Genomic DNA, 10,000 nt, shown 5'->3' with positions numbered 1-10,000 from the left:
GACTCATCTGCTCTGTCACCAAATGCAAAAAAAGTAAACAAATCTGATTTTTCTCACCTTATTCCTTCTTTTAGTTTTTGTCTACTTTATCTACTATTGTTTCTATTTTCTCGTTGCATTTACAGTTGCAAATATGATAATAAGAACGGTTACATTAATATTCTGTCCACTTTTAAAAGCATTCCTAATATAATACAGTAAATACTATAGCATTTCTCACTCATCTCTCTCTCTCTCTCTCTCTCTCTCTCTCTCTCTCTCTCTCTCTCTCTCTCTCTCTCTCTCTCTCTCTCTCTCTCTCTCTCTCTCTCTCTCTACTCATCATCAACACGCCCCTCTTCTCCTTCTAAACTAAAAACTAAAAACCACGCCCCTCTCCTCTTCCTTCTAAAATAAAAACTAGAATACGTGACACCGATAAGTATTTTGGTTTCCTTTCGGTTTGCCTGTTCTTCCCTTTGCTTTTGTATCTTCCTTTGTTTGTTTTTCCCTTTGCCTTTGTTTCTTCGTTCGTATTGTTTCTTCCTTTGTTTATTCCTCCATCTACTTTTGTTTCTCTCTTTTGTCAAATTAAAAACCCTTTTCTAACGTCATCTTTCCTTTCTTGATGTTTATATATCAAACAATTTAAATGGGTCTTGTTTTGAAAGATCTTTTCCCTTCTCCTCCTTCTCCTTCTTCATAATCATTATCACCATCATCACCATCTTTTGATTGTTCTTCTCTATTCATTCCTCTTCTTTCTCGCGTTATTCACCCTCAACCACGACCTTTACCTTAAACCCACCCACCCACCTTCCCCTCCCTCCCTCCCTCCTTCGGCATCTCTGCAACTTCCTCGACCTCCTCCAGGCCACAGACAAGACCCTCTTTGTCTCCGTCGCTATCCCTACCCCTCTCTTCCCCCAACCCCCTGCCCCCATCCTCCACCTCCACTTCATCCTTCCCCCTTACCCCAACCCTCCTACCCAATCCCCCCTACCCCTACTCCTACCCCACAACATCCTCACCCCCCCCCACCCTTCCCCTACCCCCCAGCCCGTCAGCCCCGAGGTCCTGCAGAGCCTCATACGGGAGCGCCTCGGCCGTCCTTGGCGGACCTTCAGGAGCTGCGTCCCGTTACCAAAGGTCGTCTCGCGGTGGGGGAGGGGTGGGGTGTAGTGGGGGGGGTGAGGGGGTCGAGTCGGACTTCAACCTCCTGCGATGCGTCTTTTTTATATCTCACTGTATATAGTATGAGTAAACTTTTCAAAATCAAATCTCTGTCTGTCTGTGTTTGTTTCTTTCTTCCAATCCTTTTGTTTTTACTGCTGTTATTTTGCAGATTCTGCTCTTTATTCTACATCTTTTACTATTACCACCAACACTATTCTCTAAACAAAACACCACTGTCTCCATTACCACCACATCTTCCTCTTTCTCCCCTCCCCTCTGCTTTTCTTTTTCCCCTCTCTTCTTCCTCATTCCCTCTTCTCTTCCTCATTCCCTCTTCTCTTCCTCATTCCCTTTTCTCTTACTCCACTCCACTCCTCTCCTCTCCTCTCCTCTCCTCTCCTCTCCTCTTCCTGTTCTCCTCCCCTCCCCTCCCCTCTCCTCTCCTCTCCTCCCTCCTCCTCTTCCCCCTCCTACTCTCCGGAGTGACGTTGACACAGGGCGGCCCATGTAAACGTGGTCTGGCGCGAGGCGTGGCGATATGGCAACACAGTGTTTGTTGTGGTCGGTTGTACTCCGAAGGGTCACTTTGGGAGCGTCTTCTAGGTCAGAGAGAGAGGGCAGCCGGGACACAAACAGTAGACAAAGTAGGTAATGAATTTTGCCGGAGAAGATTATATCGAATCTCTCTTAATATAATTATGAATTTTGTTGGAAAAGATATTTTTCATCGTATTTGTTGTCTTTTTCTGCATGTTTTGTTGGGAGGCGAGGCTGGAATAGATTATGATGAATTTTGCTGGAGACGCTAACGAATTTTGTTGGAAACGATAATCACGACCTTTAATAGAGAAGATAATAGGAAATGTAAAAACAATGTGAATGATAAGATATAAGAGAGGGAATTTGATTCCATCCCTTTTGTACTCACATCTCCTGCCACAAAACTCCAAACACCCACCTGTTGAAAAGAAGAAAAAAAAAATAGTTAATCCCAAAAATACATATGCATCCTCTAAACTTAAAAGGAAGAACAGTAAAGTAACTCAAAAAACAACTAATATATGTCACAAAAGAAGAAACAAAAGAAGTATAAAATAATACACACTAAACTACGTCACTTACCATTCCAAAATAAACACACTCAGATACACACTGCTACACACAAACAGAAGAGTGCGTCGTATAAAAGCATAGAAAGTTCGAGATCCTACTTTTCAGCAGGCAGCAGGACGACGAACAGGAGCCGAGTGTGAGCGCTGCTACTCTCTAACCTACTTACGCTCCCTCGGACCGCGGGTTGGTTGGTAGAGACAAGTGCTAGTGCCGTGTCATCGTAAACACCAAGAGGCCTTTATCCATGAGTAAATGGGTATATGGACGGCTACTGCATATATAAATACACACACATACATATATATTCACGCACACACGCGCGCGCACACACACAAACTCCCACACACATTCCGACAACTAAGTGTCACATCCCATGTACATGACCGCAAGAGTAAATCACCAGACCAATTATAGGATATCCTTTAACCATTTCTCCAGTGTTTCCCAAGCGCCCGCTGAGGATAGAACGCACACACAGCTGTTCCCTAGGCCTATACACCCCTTGGGTAAGACATGAACATTCCGTCTCCAACTTATGGGTATGTTTCCTTCCCACGGGCGCGGGGAAGAGGGAGGGAGGAAGTGAGGGGAGAGGGAAGGGGAGGAGGGGGAGGTAGAGAGGGGGAGAGAGAGAGGGAGGGAGAGAAAGAGATAGAGAGAGAGAGAAGGAAAAAGTCGTAAGCATATCATCCCTGGGGACGTATCTTTAACCCCCCCCCCCCCGTGTCCCTCTCCACCTGGTAAAAATAATAAAAATAAATAAGCAAACAAAATAAAATTTGAAAATATATTAAAAAATACACATCAAATTGAATAAACAGAACCGCAAATACAAGAAGCCAAAATAAAGGGCAAACAAACAAACAACTAAGTAAACAAAAATCGGGCATCTTAGAAGTCATACCCACAAGATAAACAAGAAGAGTATCAATTCCCTTTCCGAGAATGTTGACATCCTGCGCCCCTTTCCATTCCCATTCCGTTAACAAACACCCTGGAATGCCGAACCCATTGCAAACACTAGGCCTATCATCTTCCTCGAAAGAGTTCAAACAGCGATAAACAAGCCTAGGTAAACCAAGGGCCGGTTTTAGTTATTTATTTGCAGGTGACCCATAAGCCTAAGCAATTGGGTCGAGGGTGGTACTTGTGTGTTTGTGGGGGGGGGGGGGTAGGTGAAGGAGGAGAAGGAGGAGGAGGAGGAGGAAGAGGAGGTAGGTGGTGGTGAAGGAGGAGGAGGACGAGAAGGAAAAGGAGATGAAGAAAGAAAAAAGGAAAAGGAGAAAAAGACTGAGAAGAAAAAGGGAAGGATAGGAGGATGGACAAGAATGAAAAGAGACGAATACGTCATGGTGAGGACATCAGGATTATGCAACAGTCCGCCATATGTCCGAGTGGAAAGAGCAACTGCGTCATGTAAGAATAGTGGCGGTCAAAAGAGGGAGGGACAGAGGGACGGAAGGAAGGGAGGAGGAAGGAGGGAGAGAAGGGGATGGAAAGGTTGAGATGTGAACAAAATAATATAGGACAATAATTCAAAAAAAAAAAAAAAAAAACTACATACACAACCATACATCTAAAACACCCGGCCTGAGCTTCCATCTCCCGACGTCTGGAGACAAAGATGGCACACGGAAGGAAGGTCGCTCGAGAACTCACGCTAAAGAACTCAAGGAATACCTCAGCGCTCGTATATCGCAGGCCGTGTTGACTCAGGTGCGCCCACGAGAGCCTGCCTGTTGCCCAGTCAGCCTCCGCCCATCGGCCAGCCCGCCCACCCACCCACGCCCCCTCCGGCCAGTCATTCCCCCACCCCTTCCCTCCACCCTGTTCCTCCCATGATCCCACCCCTTCCCTCCACCCTGTTCCTCCCATGATCCCACCCCCTCCCTCCACCCTGCTCTTCCCGTGATCCCACCCCCTCCCTTCACCCTGCTCTTCCCATGATACCACCCCCTCCCTCCACCCTGCTCTTCCCATGATACCTCTCCCTCCACCCTGCTCTTCCCATGATCCCAACCCTTCCCTCCACCCCTTCTCCCTACTCTTCCCATGATCCCACCCCTCCCTCCACCCCGTCACCTTGCTCTTCCCACCCCTCCCCCTGCTGTTCCTATGACCCCACCCCTCACCCTGGTCTTCCCATGACCCCACCCCCTCCCTCCAATCTGCTCTGTCTCCATGCTCTTTCCCTTGTGTGTTATTTGCGGTTTTACCCCATTTTTCTCCTTTACTCTGTTCACATATTTTTTTCCTCTTCTCTTTGCTCTCCGCTTTCTCGCATTTTCTTCCTAGTTCACTCCTCTCGTGCTATCTTCTCTTTCCTAACTTCCTATTCTTCTATTTACTCTCCTTCAATTCGTCTCTGTCTATCCGTTTGCCTTACCCTCTGCCTTTATGCTTATCTGGCTGTTTAACTAATTTTATCTCTCTCACTCAATCCCTCACTCTCTCCCTCTCCTTCTCCCTCGCCCTCTCTCCTTTTCCATCCCTCTCCCCCTCTCTCCTCCATCCCCTTTCTCAACTCCCTTTCCTCTCACCAACCCTCCTCTTCTCTCCCTCTCCTCTCCACTCTCCTCCATCCCCACCCCTCCAACCCCCTCCCTCCTTCTCTCCACTCTCTCTCTCACACCCCCAATCCCACTCCCTCCCTTCCCCTGTCCCTCCTCTCTCTCCTCTCTCCTTCCCTCCCCCACTCCCACCCCCTCCCTCCTCCCTCTCCCCTCTCTCCTCCTCCCACCCCCAATCCCACTCCCTCCCTCCTCCTTCTCCCTCTCTCTCTCCACTCCTAACCCCTCCCTCCTCCCTCTCCACTCTCTCCTCCTCCCACCCCCACTCCCAATCCCTCCCTACTCCCTCTCTCTCTCTCATTCTCATCACTCTTCAACTGCAAACATGTGAAGCAATAAGGCCTGCCTCGGTTTTCCACGGCTTCTTAGACGAGCTTCACACAGCCACCCCGTTACAAATGTATTGATTAAATGTCTCCTGATATTATCATATTTCCTCTAAATTTGTAATTTGTCTATTATTCATCTTAATATATTTTTTATTATAATTAATTTCATTACTATCATCACCATTTGCATTTTCATCTTTGTCATTATTATTATCATTACTATCACTACTATCATTATCAATATTACTATCATCACTATTTTTCGTGTTATTGTGTTGTGCTGCAGGGAAGGCAATTATAATGATTTTTATAGGAAAACTATCCGCTATGACCATAAACAAGTATATTCATAAAAACACAACTTGAGAATAACCATTCTAAAAATATCACTGTTAAAAAATATATATATTGAAAGAAACGACGAATAAAATAAAGAGGATGTTCAAATGAGAAATTTTCCTTCTTTTTGTCTGTTTGTGTTTGTTTTCTCTCTTACCCTGATCAAAGATGGCGAAATCCCATTCTTTCCCACAGTCGCAATATGTTTACTTACTGAGCCGGAGGATAGGGGTGGCTATCGGGGAAGGAGGGGGGGGGGGGGAGCGGCCAGTAGGGGCTGGGGCGGAAATACAAACATACATCTCCTTTTGGCTTTTCTTTCTTTCCCTTTCTTTTTATCATTTCACCGACTCTTCCGGGTTTGCCCTCGTTCGCGTCTCATAGTGTTGCTAAATTATTCCTTTCCTTTCCATATTTATTTGAAATGTCATCATTATCATCATCATCATCGTCATTGATGGCCTCATTCATCACTTCTACATTTCACTTCTCGAATCAAACTAGGCAGAATCCTATCGTCTGTTTATAAACATTAAATGGGCTGTTTATCAACGTCCCTCGCTTTCTCTCTCTTTTTTACAGTCCCTTTCTATCTAACCCCTCCTCTATCTCTCTCTTTTTTCTTCTCCCCTCCCACTATCCTCCTTCTTTTATCATCCATATTTCACCTTTCACCTTCCACTTTCCATCTCCTCCCCCTTCTCATTTTTATTCGAGTTCCACGTCTTCTCCCTCCACTACTACATCCACCTCCTCTTCTGCCTCAACTTCTACCTCCTATCCTTCTTTCACTCCACCCCCTCTTCTCCCTTCACCTTTACTTCATCCTCCTCTTCCACTTCCACCTCCTCTTCACCTTTATCTCATCTTCCCTCTCCACTTCCACCTCTACCTAATCTTCTCCTTCCACTTTTACCACCTCCCCTTCTCCCTCCACCTTTACCTCCTCTCCTTCTCACTCCACTTCCACCACCTCTTTTGCCTTTACTTTTACCTCTTCGTCCACCTAAACCTAATCTCCTCTACTTTCACTCCACCTCCATCTAATCTTTTCCCTCCACCTATACCTCTTCCTCTTCTTTCATTCCACCTCCACTTCCTCTTCTTTCATTCCACCTCCACCTCCTCTCCTTTCATTCCACCTCCACCTCCTCTTCGTTCATTCCACCTCCACCTCCTCTCCTTTCATTCCACCTCCACCTCCTCTCCTTTCATTCCACCTCCACCTCCTCCTCTCGATTGAAGCCAGTGCCAGGATCTGCCTGACGCGTCCTTGGAAATTTCATCACCGCGGCCAGTATCGGTTTCGTCTGTGTTACACAGATCCCAAATAATGTTTCGTTCTCTCCTATTCGTGCGCCCTCTTGTTCGCGCTCTCGCTCTCTCTCTCTCTCGCTCCTCTCTCTCTCTCGCTCGCTCTCTCTTCCTCCCTTCATATTTGATGTTCATATATATCATCTCCCTCACCTTTCCTTTCCCTCCCATACTTTATATCATTCCTCCCCACCCGTTACCCTAACTCTCCCTAACCCTCCCATACTCAGCCCTTCCCTGTCCCCTTCCCCCTTTTATTCACTCCTACACATCCCTCCTTTCCAGTCTGCTAATCCCCCACCCAGATCCCTTCTCTCCGTCCCAAAACATACAAGACGGCCAAGTACGTGGGTACAAAAGGCTGAATGAACGGATGGAATGGGAGGTGATGATGGTATTAAGTCGTTACCCTTAACCTGCTTTATGCGAGAGAGAAATAGATGCGGAGGAAATGGTGGGATGGGGAGGGAGTGAGAGAGAGGAGAGAGGGAGAAAGAGGAGAGGGAGAGAGAGAGAGGGAGAGAGACAGAGAGGGAAGTCTAGTCCCTCTTTTAATCTGATTAATTACCCACGGATTACAGCGGCCTACATGGATAGCAGGGTTCGCTGGGAACCCTATACTGCACGCGTGATGGGGGGAGAAGGGGGGAGAGTAGGATGACAGAGAGGGAGAGGAAGGGGAGAAGTGAGGGGGAGGGGGAGGGGGAGAGAGGGAGGGGGGGAGAGAGGGAGGGAGGGGGAAAGAGAGAGAGAGAACGAGAGGGTGGGGAGGGGGGGGAGTAATGGTAGCGAGCGGATAGAGAAAGAGAGGAAGCGGGGGTGAAGCAAGGAGAAACAGGGAGATGGAGAGAGAAATAGAGAAAGAGAGGACGGAGAGGATGAAAGGAATTTGGGAAGAAAGAAGGAGGGCTGTCGACTAAGGGGAAGGAGAAAAATATAGGGAGTGGGGTTTAGGCGGATAAAAGAGGAGGGGGAAGGAGGGGAGGAAGGGGGGGGGCAAGAAAAAGGAAACGAGGCGTGAGGGGGGGGGGGCGAAGCAGACGACGAATGCGAAATAAAGAGAAACAGGAAGAGAAAAAGAAGACGGAGAGAAAAGAAAGATGAGAAACTCGATGTGAAAGGAAAGATTAAGAAAGATTAAAATCATGAAAGAAGAGGAAGCAGAAAGAGAGAAAAAAATCAATAAGATGTTCAACAGTGAAAAGAATGAATTGAGAAGAGACGAGAAGCGTAAAAAATATGAAGAAAAGGACTACGAAAAGAATGGGAGAAGAAAAGGTTGCCACACAACACATGGACTGGGAACGAGGCTTTGCAAAGGAAGTAATGCATGAATGCGTATTGTGTGTGTGTGTTTTATTGTACAAATAATCATACTCACACACACACACACATACACACACACACGGCACAGAAGGCAGCAGGTCGAACTGAATGCGGTAATGGCCAGAGTCAATTATAGACAGCTCGACTTCCGCCCTTATCGCCCCTCTCCACCCCCACCCCACCCACATCTGGCACCGGAAGAACCCGATTACGGATCTAGATAATGATCCTCATAAAAGTGATTTATATACATACATACACACATACGCATATTCCTAACTGGACGTACGGTTTGCTGACTGACCCTTTAGCGTAAATAAAAAGGTAAAATAGTCGCGGTCCTCCATTTAGATTTGTATAGGCTTAATAAAGTTGTAAATTTAGCAAAGTTATAAATATTTAGTAAAGTTATAAAGGAAAAATGATAGACATAAATCAGTCGTGCAACATAAGCGATATATATAGTAATAATAGAGTAAGTGACTGATATAAAACTTGATTTTAAAGTCTCCGTCAGCCAGGGATTTCCAATGCAGTTTAAATAGACACTGAGCGGAGGATCAAATGACAAGCTAAGAGCAGAAGAATATGAATTAAAAATTACCTCTGAGGAATACATATCCACTGTTGCATATCTCGGCGAGAAAGAGTACGAAAAGAGAGAGTGAGAGAGAGAAAGAGAGAGAGAGAAAGAGAGATAGAGAAAGAGAAAGAGAGAGAGAGAGAGAGAAGGAGAGAGGGAGAAAGAAACTTAAAGAGGGAGAGGGAGAGGCGGAAGGGGAGGGAGAAAGGGAGAAAGAGAAGGAGAGTGATAGAGAGAGATAGGGAAGGAGGGGAGAGGCGCGAAGGAGGTAAATTCCTCCTCCTCTTCAAAAGGCTTACTTACCAATCTACTACGTCGCTTCTTCTTCCCTTCCCTTCCCCTCTACCCCCCTTCCCCTCCTCCACTACCGATTGTCCTCTTTGGAGACAATCATATAATTGGGAGGAAGAAAGGGAAGCTCAAGTAAGAGAATAAAATGGGGTGAAAATTGGCTCGCACTCCCGGCGGCGTAAGTGGCAGGAGGAGATGATGTGGAGGAGGAGGAGGAGGAGGGAGTGGCGCTCGACGGACGCTCGGAATCATACTGTCGCTCGCCGGGATCAAACTATAACCTTCTAAATTTATAATATATATATGTATATATATGTATGTATATATATATATATATATATTTCATTTCCATCTTTTTATTTTAGATATTGTGTCCCTTCTCAAACCCAACGCTCTTTTGCTCCCTGGAACCACCACTTTCCGAAAGCCAAACGCATCCTACGACGCATCGCAAAGGGCACTCTATCCTGCGGCCCGTCCCCTACCGGAATCCCCCATCCCATCCTTCCCCTTCTATCCATAATTCTTGCCCCCTCCCCCCCCTATCTCCCCCAAGAGGACGCGCCCCCAAGCGAGAGCCGCCATTGAGACCATCAGCGTCGCTTAAGCTCCGAATCCGCATCGTGTCATTCTCTCGTTACGGTGCGGAGGAGGCGAGAAGGAGGCAAGAAGCAGGGCGAGAAGGAGGGCGAGGAGGAGGCAAGAAGGAGGGCGAGGAGGAGGAGGAAAGGAGGAGGAGGAAAGGAGGGCGAGGAGGAGGAGGAGGAAAAGAGGGCGAGGAGGAGGCGAGAAGATGAGGGAAAGGCAAAGGAGGCGAAGAAGAGGCGAGGCAAAGAGAGGATAGAGGAGAAACAGAAGAAATGAAAGATAGCTATAGAAAGGGAGCAAGAAAGCCAACAAGAAAGAAATAAGGAATCATAAGAAGCAAATGAGGAGGATAGTAAGCGGGCAGAGCCAGAGTCCACTGCCTTTCCAGTGCC

At 46.8% G+C, this 10,000-nt stretch overlaps 1 protein-coding gene across 1 annotated transcript in view; it reads left to right on the top strand.

Moving 5' to 3' along the window:
* Positions 1 to 10,000, top strand: part of LOC122249941 (uncharacterized) — a 354,224-nt gene that overhangs the window by 307,403 nt on the left and 36,821 nt on the right. The gene's annotated exons all lie outside the window — the stretch shown is intronic.

The sequence above is a fragment of the Penaeus japonicus genome, unplaced genomic scaffold, assembly GCF_977035675.1.
Source record: "Penaeus japonicus unplaced genomic scaffold, GWHDUDI00000001_assembly GWHDUDI00000025, whole genome shotgun sequence".
NCBI lineage: Eukaryota > Metazoa > Arthropoda > Malacostraca > Decapoda > Penaeidae > Penaeus > Penaeus japonicus.
This window is presented reverse-complemented; position numbering and strand designations above follow the sequence as displayed.